The sequence below is a fragment of the Spermophilus citellus genome (genome assembly GCF_964194105.1).
Source record: "Spermophilus citellus genome assembly, chromosome: 17".
NCBI lineage: Eukaryota > Metazoa > Chordata > Mammalia > Rodentia > Sciuridae > Spermophilus > Spermophilus citellus.
The window spans coordinates 4,263,487-4,278,711 of record NC_138199.1 but is presented as its reverse complement, the minus strand read 5'-3'; the positions used below and the strand labels follow the sequence as shown (position 1 = coordinate 4,278,711).

General features: G+C 44.9%; 1 long non-coding RNA gene across 1 annotated transcript; it reads right to left on the bottom strand.

Moving 5' to 3' along the window:
• Positions 1–202: 202 nt before the first annotated feature.
• LOC308636728 lies at positions 203–6,280 on the bottom strand. The gene is made up of 2 exons (XR_014019468.1): positions 3,008–6,280; positions 203–2,878 (listed from the first exon to the last, which is right to left on the bottom strand). It is a non-coding gene; the product is annotated as an uncharacterized lncRNA (long non-coding RNA).
• Positions 6,281–15,225: the final 8,945 nt, after the last annotated feature.

Sequence of the window (15,225 nt, the reverse complement as noted above, 5' to 3'; positions counted from 1 at the left end):
GGACGCTGTGCAGCCCTTCCTGCCCTCTCTGTGGGCTCGAAGATTTTCCTAAAAATTTAAAAGGACAGAGGATGGAGCTCAGTAGCAGAGGGAGAGCACCCTTGGGTTCGAAGTCTAGCACCACAGAAAAAGAAAGGAAGGACAGTCGTATGCCTAACCCCAGTGACTCAGAGGCTGAAGCAGAACATTCACACGTTTTGAGGCCAGGCTCGGCAACTTAGTGAGAGCCTTTCTCAAAAAGTTACAAAAGGTCTGCGCCCAGCTCAGTGGTGACGCACTCTGGGCTCAGTCCTGGGGAGGGACGGTGGCGTCTGGCATCTTCGCACTCCAGGGTGAGACCTCGTGGCTGTCCCACCAGCCCAGGTGATAGCAGTGTTACTTCACGCTGTGTTGTTGGTCAGCGGCCCCGTGTCCCTCCCTCCTGCTGACCCCAGCCCTGGTGCTGTGTCCTTCATATCCTGCTTGGAGCCGCTTGCTCTGTGCCCTCTCAGTCCGCAGCCATGTGCTGGTTCCTCTCTCGAGTGCTCAGAGGAGTTGTTGCTCGTGTGTGTTGGAAGGGTGACAGAGACCCGTGTAACAAAGTCACACTAAACTGGGCACAGAGTGAAAGAGGAGTGTCCCCTGCCTTATTGGGGTTACACAGCTCTGGGTGGTGGGGGGCAGCTGCTGTTGCCATATTACCTTTCATTCCTTCAGCGTTGGTCTTGTCATGTAAGTCCTCGGGGACACGTGTGAAGGCATATATCATGTTTTGACACAAGTGTCAATGCTGTCTGACGGCATTTTGCTCCTCCGTGTTTTTTTAAGTGTGGCTCGTCCTTGGAGATGGTTCCGTATGGTGCAAACTAGACATTCTGTTTCTCTTGAGTGGCTGCTTGATATCCCATTTTGCCACACCGCCCCCAAAGAGGGTGTCCCAGTTTGTACTCTCACCAACCCAGTGTGCACCACGCCGTACTTTTTAATCTTGTCAGTTTGCCAGATGAAGTAATGTCATTGCTGTACAGATTTTGCACTTTGCTATTTACTCACATGTATATACATGTGCATGTACGTGTGTGTGTGTGTGTGTACATATGTAAAAATAAAGCTTCCCAGGCGTGGTGTTGTATACCTGTAAGCCCAGCAGTTTGGGAGACTGAGGCAGAAGGATCACAAGTTCGAGGCCAGCCCCCACAATTTAGGAAGACCCTATCTCAAAATAAAAAATAATAGAAGGCGGGGCTAAGGATAGACCTCAGTGATGAAGCACCCTGGGTTTGATCCCCACTGTCGAAGAAAGAAAAAAAAAATGTTCGGTTTTTGAGTGACTAGGATGCTACTTAGGTTTCGTGTCCCACCTTTCCCCTGCCCCACCCCGCTGACTGTCCATCCAGTAGACTTTCTGTGTGACTTTGATTGTCACTATTAAGTGCAGTTTATGAACCAAGGGATAAATGCGTATTTAAAACAAGAGGTCTCTCTAGAACCACCCTCTGACATGACCCAGACCAGCCCGCCGGCCAAGCGCCTGCTTGAGGAGAAAGAGAAACCAGGTGGATATCAGAAGACACGCAGGGACCACGTCTAAAAAAGGGAGGGGCTGGGGCTGCCTAGCACTCGTGTCGCATGCGTGAGGCCCTGGGTTCCATCCTCGGCACCGCATAAAAATAAAATAAAAAGGTACTGTGTGTACCTGCTGCTAAAAATATATATATATACACACCCACACTTTAAAAAAGGAAATGATCGTGGCCTGGCTCTCACGGTTCTCTTCTTCTGTGTGGCTGTGAAATGTTGGAGTGTCCCTCTGCTCTGGCTTTCTTCCCGTGGAGCCCTGGGCTTTACCTGTCATTATCCACCAGTGACTCCAAAAGAAGTGTCTGGCCAGACCTCTGCCGCGTGCTCCGTGTAGTTCAAGATATTTTAAAATTTCTCTTGAGACTTCTTCTTTGATCCGTGTTTTGTTCAGGAGGGTGTTGTTTTAATTTCTAACTGGGTGACCTTCTTGTTTCCTGAGTTGATTTCTGACGCTGACTCCATTGAGGTCTGAGAACATACTCTGTATGGTGTCCTGTCAAACTGTCTCGTGTCACAGTGTGGCCTCTGTCGACGGTGCTCCATTGGCGGAGGCCTGAGGAGAGTGGTGCTGTTAGATCCTGTCGAGTTCACAGTGCTCTTCAGGTCAAGTGTTTGTGTCAGGGAGGCAGTGACATTTCCAAGTAAAACTCATTTTTTTAATCCCACCTTGCAGTTCGGTCATTTCCGTCACCCCTTACTTCTCTGTTTATTGTGCTGGGAATCGAGCCCAGGGCCCTGTGCGGGCAGGGCGAGTACTGGACCGTCAAGCTGGGCCCTGCTCTGAATTCCTTGGTATGTTGATCCAACCTCCCTGGTCAGGTGCACGCGTGTTGAAGACAGAGGCCTTTTTGAAGAATCGATCTCTTCCTCATTATAAAATGCCCCTTTTTATGCCTGATATTTTCCTAGTTCTGAAGTCTACCTAGTTTAAAATTGTAGTTACTTCCCCTTCCTTTTAATGAGCGTTCACATGGTACCTCTTTATTCCAGTCTGTGTTTTATATGTAAAATGTAAATTTAGATATTTTACATATATAGGTGCTGCTGTAGGCAGCACCTAGTTGGGTTCCTTCTCCCCGCTGCCGGTCTGTTTCAATTGGCGTGTTAGATCACTCACACTTAGTGTTATTGATGTATGTGGATCAATGTCATCCGACTCTGTAACTGTTTTTTGTTAATTGCCAGAAGCTTCTGACTCTGCCTTCTCTGGTTTTGAATGAGCAATTCACATGACTCCTCTTAGGTCCTTTTTCATTTGACGTGATTTCGGTTGATATCCTGGGTTTATCATATACATTTGTAACAAATCTGTGTTCACCTGCAAATAACAAGCGATTTTCAGTAAAACTGACAAAAAGCTGACAATGTTAAACTGAATCAGAGGCATTCAGTACATCTGCACACACACCCCACACCCCAGTTTCAGAACAGTTCATTGTCCCTGTACCTGTTAAGCAGCCCCGCCCTGTGGCCTGCGTTCTGTCTCTGTGCCTTGCTGGTTCTTGGAATCTCACATACATGGAAGGTGTGTGCCTTGCTTCTGGCCTCTTCCTCTTGTTCACCTGTGTTGTGGGGCTTCTCTTTCCTGCTGTGTCACATTGGGTTGTACCTGAGTACCTTGGCCTGCTCGTCTTTGCGCAGTGTACCAGGCACTTTCACACATCACCATTTCCCTTCTCTAGATGTTCTTTTTTTCCTTCTTTTTAAAATTTATTTATTTATTCTAATTTGTTGTACATGACAGCAGAATGCATTACAGTTCACAGTACACAAATGGTTGTAACAAAGTACATTCACACCATTCGTGTCTTCATACATGTACATGGGGGTAATGATGTCCATCTCATTCCATCGTCTTTCCTACCCCCTGCCCCCTCCCTCCCTTCCCTCCCCTTTGCCCAAAGTCCCTCCATTCCTCCCATGCCCCCTCCCTCCATTATGCATCAGCCTCCACTTATCAGAGAACACTCAGCCTTTGGTTTTCTGGGATTGGCTTGCTCCACTCAGCCTTATCTTCTCCAACTCCATCCATTTACCTGCAAATGCCATGATTTTATTCTCTTTGAATGCTGAGTAATATTCCATTGTGAGTATACACCAGTTTCTTGATCCATTTGTCCACTGAAGGACATGTAGGTTGGTTCACACAGTCTAGCTGTTGTGGATTGTGCTGCTGTGAACACTGATGGGGCTGTGTCCCTGTAGTGTGCTGACTTTAAGTCTTTGGGTGTAGACCAAGGAGTGGGATAGCTGGGTCAAAGGGTGGTTCCATCATTCTTTTTTATGAAGATATAGAAACAGGCTGTGCAGCTCGTGCAGGCCGCCACAGTTGGAGCAGTGGGAGACCAGGAGACCATTCTGCTCTCCAGCTGCAGAGCCCGTCCAAGGCCACACACTCAGGTATTGATGGGGCCGGGCAGCAGGAGGAGGTGACCAGGGCAAGGACTGGGCAAGCTGGCCCCATCTAAAGGGGTGGGCACTGCACCCTGCTCCAGCCAGCCCGTGCTGAGGGGCGTGCATGCCCAGGTGGCCAGAGCTTCCAGTTTGTCCAGAGAACAGTGAACCTGGGTTTAAGAAGCCAAAAGTTACGCAGCAGCTAGTGGCCTGTTGGCCATCTCCTGGCAGACACTCCTTAGCTCATTTCTATCATGAAGGACAGAGTGGGAGGTATGGGGACAATGACAGGGTGTCCGATCACACCCAGGTCCTTTGGGGTTACAGCTGGGATAGGCCTTGGCTTGGCAGAATGGCCAGCTCTGTGGTAAGGTGGCATGCGTATCCCTAAAACTCCCCACACACTGCACAAAATTATACAGCAAAAGCCACAAGACGCAGGGACAGGCCCGGGGCTGTGGCACGACCCTCACGGTGTGTGTGTGGGGGGGAGTCTGGTAGGGCTGCAAGCGGGTCAGTGCCCAGCTGTGACGGACGTGGCCCTGGACCCAAGGAAGCCCAGTGGAGCGCTCGTGCAGGGGGCGTGGCAAGAGCGCATCTCATAGGTGACTGAGTGGGGGACAGAGGAGGACCTGAAGTCACATGGACAGTTGCAGCTGGCTGGCTGGGTGTGACACACAGCCCTCCCCTGGGCTGCTGATCCCAAGATCACCTAGGTGTGTGGCCTAGTGCTGCCCGTGGGAGGCACAGTGTGCAGACCAGCACAGGAGCTGTCACTCAGTCGGTCACACTCGAGAATTCGACTTTCCCTGATGTTCTGGTTCTCAGAGTGCTGAGTGGCCGAGAGGTGGCGGGCCATAGAAGTCGCACAGAGAGCAGGAGGTCCCTTAGGCCTCCCCCCCTGCCGCGTGCTGCTCCGTGTGGAAAAATGACAGGTGGCCTCCTGGGTCCTTCTCCCGGGGCTGCCATAGCAGGTCACCACAGACACGTGGCCTGTGGCAGCACAACTGTGTCCTCCTCAGTTGTGGAGGCCGGCGGCGTGAAGCGAAGGTGTCGCAGGGCCACCCCTCCTGGGCTCCCTGCTCTCTGGCGTCTGGTGGCCTTCTTACAGGGACACTGGCTGGTGGATTCAGGGCCTGCTGTGACCTCATCTGAGCTTCCTTACGTCTGCAGAGGCCTTGTTTCCCAATAGGGTCACCGTCACCAGTCCTGGGAGTTGGGTGGAGCGAGCCTGGGGAGGGTGCGGTTCTGCTCACAGAGGACGGACGTGGCCGCACCCTCCTACCTGCCGCTGCCCCAGGCCTGGCCACAGAAGCGCACCTGCCCGTGTTGGGCCTGGTCTTTCTGTGCCTGGTGGTCAGCCTCGGGTTCCGGGGGGTGTAGGGGTTATTTTTTCCGACGGCATCTTTAGTTCTTTTTCATGTAGGTGATCTCTCAGAATGGAGGCTGCAGACGTCAGTGAGGGCAGACGGTGAGCAGGATATTTCAAAAGCTGTGGGTCTTGGATTTGCATGAGCCCCAGTCTTGCAAGGCAGTGGGGGAGAAAAGGATTGTATGTGCAGCCACCAAACGCCACTGTGTCTGTGCAGACCAGTCACCCCTGTCTCCCAGCCCCCCTCCCCCCCCCCCGCTTCTTCCCACCATCCTCTGCCACAAGGCCTGGGAAGGACCTGGAGGAAGAGACCCACTCCCCACATGTGCTAAGGGCAGCACGTCGCCTCCAGACAGCAGGGCGTGGGCACCACCCACCTTCTCCGACTCTAGTCACCTGCCACAGGACATTTGGTCACAGTGGGCCACAGGCACAGTGGGGACCCTTGAGATACCACCTAGCACTGTGGCCCCCTTAATTCCTGTAAATGGTATATGCTGTGATGTCAGCACCGTGACCAAGTCACTGGCATTTCTTAGGAGTGTCCCCATCCAGCGATGCCTGGCTGCAGCTCAGTCTCAGCCTCATGACTTGGTCTCTTAAGGGGGAAAGCAGTGTAGGGAAAGGGGCATGGAGGCAGGAAACGGAAGGCAGACATTGGGCTCTGAGACCCCAGGGTGACGAGGCCCTTCCGAGGCCATCTTGTTGATCTAAGGAGGGGTGCCTTCCGTGGGTGGCATCTGGCTGCCGTGTGCCAGCCTGTGCCCGTAGCCCCGGCTGAGCCGTGGGGAGGGAAGGATTAAAGGCTTCCCCCCACGAAGCTCTCTTCCGGGGGTTACCTTCACAGAAGGCCTGGCGGTGCCCTGGGTCACTGCAGCCGAGGGTTCCCCTCCTTCTCTGGAGATCTTCTCCTTAGGCCCTGGAGAGCTTGTGACCCTGTGGCTGGAACTGACGCTGTCCCGGACTCGCCCTCTGGTGGCGGTACCCGTCCCTGCACCTTCATTCCCGTTGTGCCCACAGCAGATTTTCTGAAGAGGGCGTGTGGGTGACAGGGGAGGAGGGTGTGGGGCTGGGGCCCGAGCCTCTGTTCCCCACTGCCCAGCCCGTGTCCAGCACAAAGCCAGCCACTGGTGCATATGTATTAAATGCACGTATTGTTGAGTTAGCTCACGGCGGTGCCTGCGTAATAAATCATCAGATATGAAGCCCCCACGGGGTGCTAAGCGGTGACCTTCACACTATCTGCCAGCAAAGTGACACCAAGATCATTTTCTTTGGACCTGCCCTCTGCGTCCCAGCCTGCCTAGTCCCTCACAGGAATATGGTCCTGTCTTAGCTCGTGCAAAGGCCCTGGGGTAGCAAAGAGCCTGACGCGTTCAAGGCACTAAGAAGAGGCCAGACCATGGGGGACGTGGAGCTCTGTGGACAGAGCAGTTGTTCACGGCTCACGGCGTCGACTGGGTCCCCGGCTGGTTCTCCTGTCCCCTGCTAACCCTCTCCCTGCTCCTTCCAGCGCCTACACAGAGCCCTACAAGGTCTGTCCCATCTCAATGTCAAGGTAAGTTCCTGTTATCCCTAGTTTTTCTAATGTTTTGAACATAAAGGGATGCTGTACTTTGTCGAATGCTTTCTCTGCGTCTATCGAGATGATCATATGGTACTTATCTTTAAGTCTATTGATGTGGTGAATAACATTTATTGATTTCCGTATATTGAACCAGCCTTGCATCCCAGGGATGAATCCTACTTGAACATGGTGCACAATTTTTTTGATGTGCCTTTGTATCTGATTCGCCAGAATTTTATTGAGGATTTTTGCATCTAGGTTCATTAGAGATATTGGTCTGTAGTTTTCTTTCTTTGAGGTGTCTTTGTCTGGTTTCGGAATCAGGGTGATGTTGGCCTCATAGAATGAATTTGGAAGAGCTCCCTCTTTTTCTATTTCCTGAAATAACTTGAAAAGTATTGGTATTAATTCTTCTTTAAAGGTTTTGTAAAACTCCGCTGTATACCCATCCGGTCCTGGGCTTTTCTTGGTTGGTAGTCTTTTGATGGCTTCTTCAATTTCATCCATTGATATTGGTCTGTTCAAATTGTGTGTATCCTCCTGACTCAGTCTGGGCAAATCATATGACTTAAGAAATTTATCGATGTCTTCACTATCTTCTATTTTATTGGAATATAGGTTTTCAAAATAATTTCTAATTGTCTTCTGTATTTCTGTAGCATCTGTTGTGATATTGCCTTTTTCACCCCGTATGTTAGTAATTTGAGTTCTCTCTCTTCTTCTCTTCGTTAGCACGGCTAAAGGTCTATCTTATTTATTTTTTTGAAGAACCAACTTTTAGTTTTGTTAATTTTTTCAATAGTTTCTTTTGTTTCAATTTCATTGATTTCCACTCTGATTTTAATTATTTCTTGCCTTCTGCTACATTTGCTGTTGTTTTGCTCTTCCTTTTCTAGGGCTTTGAGATGCAGTGTGAGCTCATTTATTTGTTGGTTTTTTCTTATTTTGAGGAATGACCACCAGGCGATGAATTTCCCTCTTAAAACTGCTTTTATTGTGTTCCATAGATTCCAAAATGTTGTGTCTGTATTTTCTTTTTTTTTATCTATTTTTTTAATATTTATTTATTTATTTTGGTTTTTGGCGGACACAACATCTTTGTTGGTATGTGGTGCTGAGGATCGAACCCGGGCCGCACGCATGCCAGGCGAGCGCGCTACCGCTTGAGCCACATCCCCAGCCCCTGTATTTTCATTTATCTCTAAGAATTTTATTTCCTCCTTTATGTCTTCTGTAACCCATTGATCATTCAGTAACATATTGTTCATTTTCCATGTGATGTAGGATTTTTCCTTCCTTCTCTTATTGATTTCCAGTTTCATTCTATTATGATCAGATAAAATGCATGGTATTATCTCCACCCCTTTATATTTACTGAGGGTTGCCCTATGGCATAATATATGGTCTATTTTTGAGAAGGATCCATGTGCTGCTGAGAAAAAAGTATATCCATTTGATGATGGTTGATATATTCTATATATGTCAGTTAAGTCTAGGTCATTGATTGTGGTATTGAGTTCTATAGTTTATTTAACTTTTGTTTGGAGGATCTGTCCAATGGTGAGAGAGGTGTGTTGAAGTCACCCATAATTATTGTGTTGTGGTCTATTTGATTCTTGAACTTGAGGCGAATTTGTTTTATGAATGTCGCAGCACCATTATTTGGTGCATAAATATTGATAATTGTTATGTCTTGTTGGTGAATGGTTCCTTTTAACAGTATATAATGTCCTTCCTTATCCCTTTTGATTAACTTAGTCTTGAAATCGATTTTATTCGATATGAGGATGGCCACCCCTGCTTGCTTACGAGGACCATGTGCGTGGTATATTTTTTCCCATCCTTTCACCTTCAGCCTGTGTATGTCTTTTCCAATCAGATGTGTCTCCTGGAGGCAGTATATTGTTGGAATTGTTTTTTTAATCCATGATACCAGCCTGTGTCGTTTTATTGGAGAGTTTAAGCCATTAACATTCAGAGTAACTATTGATATATGGTTTGTACTTCCAGCCATGTTTGATTATTTATCCTTTTTTTTAAAAATTTAGTTTGTTTCTCCATGATTATCTTTCCCCTCTCCCTCTGTCTTTACTGAGGCACTTCCCACTGATGGTTTTGGTTATTGTTTCTCATTTCTTCCTCGTGTAGTGTTTTGCTCAAAATGCTTTGCAATGCTGGTTTTCTGGCTGCAAATTCTTTTAACTTTTGTTTATCATGAAAGATTTTTATTTCGTTGTCATACCTGAAGCTTAATTTTGCTGGATACAGAATTCTTGGTTGGCATCCATTGTCTTTCAGTGTTTGAAATACGTTGTTCCAGGATCGTCTCGCTTTCAGCGTCTGTGATGAAAAATCCGTTGTTAACCTTATTTGTTTACCCCTGAATGTAATCTGCCTCCTTTCTCTTGTAGCTTTTAATATTTTCTCTTTGTTCTGTATATTGGATATCTTCATAACAATGTGTCTTGGCATTGGTCTACTGTGATTTTGTGTGCTTGGTGTCCTGTGTGCATCTTCAATTTGTATATCTGTTTCCTTTTTTATTTCTGGAAAGTTTTCTGTAATTATTTCATTCAGCAGGTTACTCATTCCCTTGGTTTGAATCTCTGTACCTTCTTCTATCCCGATGACTCGTAAGTTTGGTTTTTTTATGTTATCCCATAACTCTTGGATGTTTTTCTCGTGATTTTTTACCAGCCTTTCTGAGTTGGCTAGACTCTTTTCAAGATGATATATTTTGTCTTCATTATCTGACGTTCTGGCTTCTACTTGCTCCACTCTGTTAGTGATACTCTCAATTGAGTTTTTAATTTGGTTTATCGTTTCCTTCATTTCTAGAATTATTGTTTGATTATTTTTTATAATCTCTATCTCCTGATAAAGATGCTTAACTACTTCTTTTATCTGTTTATGTAATTCATTCTCAATGTGTTCTTTCGCTGCTTGAATTTGCTGTCTTGTATCCTCTTTAAGGTTCCATTCCATCTGTCTAAGGTGTTCCTTGAGTTCTTTATATGACCATTTTTCTGATGACTCTAGGTCCTCCTGAATATTTAGGCTGTCCTGCATTGTTTGTACTCCTTTTCTTCCTTGCTTTTTCACGTTGCTCATGTTACTTCTTGTTCTGTTTGACTGCTGAGTTACTGTTTACTCCTATAAATTTATTTGATGCTGTAGCCGCAGGTTTCAATGAAGTTATCTCCTCCGCCGCAGTCTGGTGACGTCAGTTTTCTCAAGTGTAGAGTTTTGAGAATGCACTTAATGCCTATAAACGGAATCTTTTAAAATTGAAGAAAATCTTCAGTTTTAAAAGAAGCTCATTTTAACAAAATATAAATTTTAAGATAAAAAGAAAAATAAAAGAAATGTCAGTAGAGGGTAAAAGCAGCTCTGGGGTGCAAACAATTGTAAAGGTGTGCTCCATGGTTGTTGCTGGAGAGGGGCCCCTAGGAGCTGCTGGCCTGGAGCTGCCATTGCAGGTGTTTCCAGCTCTAGCTCTCTCTCAGGTGGTGGAGGTCCTGGAAGTTAAGCAGGAGTCTCCAGAAGCACCAGAAGTGGCCCTGCTCGTGCCACAGTAAAGGTCGCCAACTATCCCTGTTCCTCCCAGGGACAAAATAATTCCCACTGCCTTTCACAGAGCTCCACCTAGGAACCCAATCTTGGAAGTGTTCCCAGAATGCATGCAGACTATTCTAGCTCTGCTTCTCATTGTTTTTGCCCTCCTGTGTTTCTGGAAGATCTGCTCTGCAAGTCTAGCCCTGTTCCATCCCTATATGCTCATATCCCCCAACTGCAGACCTCCTCACCTTTGACCTCTTCCTCCTTCACTCTGGTTTTTCTGGTGGGACCCCCCCTGGCCTTTGTTGTTCATGTGGGGGCCTGTGACGCTGACTTGGCTGTGGATATTACCAGATGAATGTTGAAGCAAATGCATATCAAGGAGGGAGGAGACCACCCTAGAAGGAGGGGTACAGTAGCATGAGAGGTCTGGTCTTTTCTATCATGAGTTCGGTTTTCTTGGCACCCCACTGTTCAGACTGACGCTCAGAGTGGTACAGGGCCAGTTCCAGGACTCACAGCTGTATGTAACTCAGAGTTACATACAGGTAGGCATGGCTAACCTACCCAACACTAGGTCCAGCTCCTGTTGGGTGGAGGATCTCGAGATGGTAGACATGGAAGAGGGGGAGTCATAGAGGAAGGATAACTCGATGGTCTCTAGCACGCTGTCTAGTGAGTTTACTTGGCACACAAATTACTGGTATCATCCTCCTGTGTAGCCACCTCTCCCTTCTTGGGTACGATACTGAGGAGATACAGAGTCAGTGCCAAACTGTGACCCACCTGAAGTGTCTCGGGATGGAATCCTGGGCAATATTGACAGCTCACAGGGGCTTGTCCCACAGAGGGACAGGAGAGGCCAGCAGAACAACCTTGGGCAAGTCATTATGTCTCTCAAGTCTTCCCCATTCTCCATTACACAGTGTGGTCATCCTAGCCTTTGTTTCCTAGTGATGTCACCAGGCGAATGTGAGACAGCACTTAGAAAACCTGCTGCCTTGTGTGTGTAATGCACAGAAGTAGAGATCAAATATAGGAACAGTTGGGATGTCACATGGTAGAGCTAAAAACAGACCTAACCTCCTTCCTTATGACACGAGTTCTCTTCATGATCTCTTAACATCTTTTCTTCATTTTGCTTTTACCTTTAGCATCAGGAATTTTTAACATGTCATGGAATGATGTGAAAGAAAAACTCCATTAAATGTATATTTGGGCATTCATTTCAAAGTATATCTGGAGAGCAGATGTAAAGGAATTATAATTTATTTCATTCTGATGTATGGATATAGTGCCACAGTCTATAGCACATAAATATTTCCAGGGGGCTTGGTTCACATTTGGAATTTCTATGCTAGTATATGCTATTTCTGTATTTTATGGTGACATAAGGGACAAATTAATGTATTTATATTCTGCCAGGATTCCTAGAATTTTATTAGAGCCTAGCACTTTTAAAATACCATGTCTCTTTGAGTGCATAATAATATGTGTAAATAAAGCTACTTCAAAGAGATAAACAAAATTGAAATTTTGTTATCTGGGTGAATAATAAAAAAGACTCAGATTACTAAAATCAGAAATTAAAATATTAATTTTAATGTAAATATTAATGTAAAACTGTCAGTTTTACATCAATTATAAAATGTAATCAGGCTCAATGGTGCACACCTGTAGTCATGGTCACTCCAGAATCAAAGGCAGGAAGATTAGTTGAGCCAGGAGTTCAAGGTCAGTGTATTTAATATCACTGAACTGCACCCTTAGAAATGGTAATGCTGGTTAAATTTTCAAATAAGAAAATTTTGGTAAGTAAAAGTCTTGGAACATAGACTTGATCCTGAAAGTTCTGCAGTTTTAGAGTTGACCCCAAGTGTTTGGTTTTAGCATAAGCCCATTCTCCATATGCTTAAAAGCTTTGCACCTTGCAATAGTAGCCCCTTGTCATCATGTTCAAAGAGCCACACATCTTCTGAGCTCTGTATTTTGTGGTTGAATTGTGAGGTTTTAGAAACACAGGTGTCATCACTTTCCTTCTTTTGAGAGCCTGTTCCCTATTGTCCATGTGCAGTCAGCTTGATGGGAGCCTGGAGAAGCCAGCAGACATGGAAATGTTGTAATGAGAGAGGCTTATGTATATGAAATCATGTCATCTGCAGACACGGGTAATTAGACCTAGTTCTAACTAGTTATACGTGACAGCAGAATGCATTTTGATTCATTGTGCACAAATGAAGCACAGCAGTGCATTTCTCTGGTTGTCCATGAAGTAGAATCACACCATTTGTGCAGTACACCATTCCTGAACTTGTACATGTACCTAGGATAGTTATATCCATCTCTTTCCACTATCTTTCCTACCCATGCCCCTTCCCGTCCCCTCACTGTCCTCTGCCCAATCCAAAGTTCCTCAGTTCTTCCCATACCCACCCTCCACCATTATGGATCAGCATCCACATATCAGAGAAAACATTTATCCTTTGGTTTTGGGGGGTTGGCTTATTTTGCTTAACATGAAATTCTCCAGCTTCATCCATTAACTGTAGATGTATGGCCAGTACTTCTAATAGTATATTGAGCAAGAGTTTTTTTCTTGTTCCTGATCTTACAGAAAATGGTTTCACCTCTTCACCTTTCAGTGTGATGTTGTTTGGGGTTTGTAATCCATTGCCTTTATTTGGTCGAGGCACATTTCTCTTGTTTCTAATTTTTGAGGGTTTTCATTATAAAGGGAAGTTTAATTTTACCGAATGGTTATTCTCTAATGATTTCAATGGGGTTATAATTTTTAGTTTGGATTCCTTTACTGCAGCATATCACCTTTTTGTATTTACAGAGGTTGAAACATCGTTGCCTCCCTGGGATGAATCTCCTTTGATGGTGGTGAATGATTTCTTTGGTGTGCTATTGGATTAGGTTTGGGAGCGTTCCGTTGAATATTTATGCAACTGTGTTCATCAGGTATATTAGGTCTGTTGTAGTTTTTGGCTGTGGCATCAGACTAGTTCTGTGCTCAGAAGATGAATTTGGAAAGATTTCCTCTTCTTCAGTATTTTAGAAGAATTTGAAAAGGCTTTGTGCTCTTTGTTTCCTTTTTAGTTTTTTTTTCACACATAGGGATTAAACCTTGGCCTTAGCCATGCAAGGCCAGCACATTACCACTGAGCACTGCCCCTGCCCTGAATACTTCTTTAAAGGGTTGTTAGAATTCAGCACAGAAACCAAGTCTTGACTTCCTCTTTACTAGGAGACTCTTCATCATTTATTCAGCATCTTTACTCACCATTGCACTAAGATTTTCCATTTCTTCATAATTTCTTCTTGGTAGATTGCATGTGTCAAGGTATGTATCCTGCTAGATTATTGAACTTGCTGGCATATGGTAGTGGTCTCTTCATAGGAGTTTCTTATGATTCTATTTCTTTTGTGTCAGTTGCAGTGTCTCCTATTTCAATTCTCATGTCATTTGAGTCTTCCTCTTTTCCCCTTTATTTAGCTAAGCATTTGCTGATTTTACTTCTAACCACCTGGTCTGAGTTTTGTTGATCTTTTTTTATTATTCCTGTAGTTTAATTTCACTTATTTCTGCTCTGATATTTACTATTATTGTTTAAAATCAATCTTGGTTTAGTTTGTTCCTCTTTAGTTCCTAGAGGTATTGCTTTAGCTTTTGTCATCTTTGATCTGTTCTTATGTGGGTGCTCACTGCTATAAACATCTCTCATTGAATTTCTTTTGCTGCACACTACAGGTTTTCATGCAGGGCAAAGGCACCAGATAGGAGGCTAAGTGCTGGAGCCTGCCCTTCCTTGGTGGGTTTCTCAATTGTTGGGGCTTTTGGGGGGACCAACAGGTTGGGTGAGGCCAGGGCCACAGAAAGGAATTATGTTGAGCTTTCTGACAATGTTTCTGTTTTCTGTCTGAGAAATAACATTCTGAACCCATCTTGGCCTGGCTTTGAACAGCCCAGGATTTAATATTTTGAATTAATTCAAGGTGGAATCTAGATCTGTTTTTCAACATATGCACCAGCAGAAACTCCAGAATGCCTTCCTCTATCACCAGAGCAGCTGGCCCCAGATGGTCTCAGGTGTTCATGTTTCCTCTTGATCAATTCTAAGTATTAGAGTTATTAACTTAAAGACTCTAACATGGATGTTAGGAAGTAGGACTTTCAAAATATTAGAATCTATTTAAGTAAAGCTTAATGACAGAAAATAATTTGCAAAACACTTACATCGACAAGTACAATAACAAATGCCTGTCTGTCTGTCTTCTTTGAGATGAGGTCTCACTAAGTTCCTCAGGTCTTGCTAAGTTGTCCAGGTTGACTTTGAGCTTGTGATTCTTCTATCTCAGCCTCCTGAGTCCCTGGTATTACAGGTGTGTACAAGCATATCTAAATATATGTCTATGTCTTAGTGGTACTATTTTCATTGAACAATTTGTTTTAAATTAAAATGTCCTGAAACAATTACATTCTCCAGAAAATTGGGCATGCTTGGTGAATTTTATCCTTTTTTTGAGGTGTAATCAAAACCTTGATCTTGTAGAAGAAGAGAAATGAGTTGTAAAATTATATATTAGTTAATAGAGGTGAACATAGATTACCTGATAATTCTGAAAACTGATTATTTTGCTATACTGAAATAAGAAGGTCAATCTATTTGTCTTACAATTTCTTTTACTTAGGAAAAGATGGTGTATGTTTAAAATGTACAACTTAATATTCTGTTATCCATGTACATTGTGAAATGATTACATTGTCAGT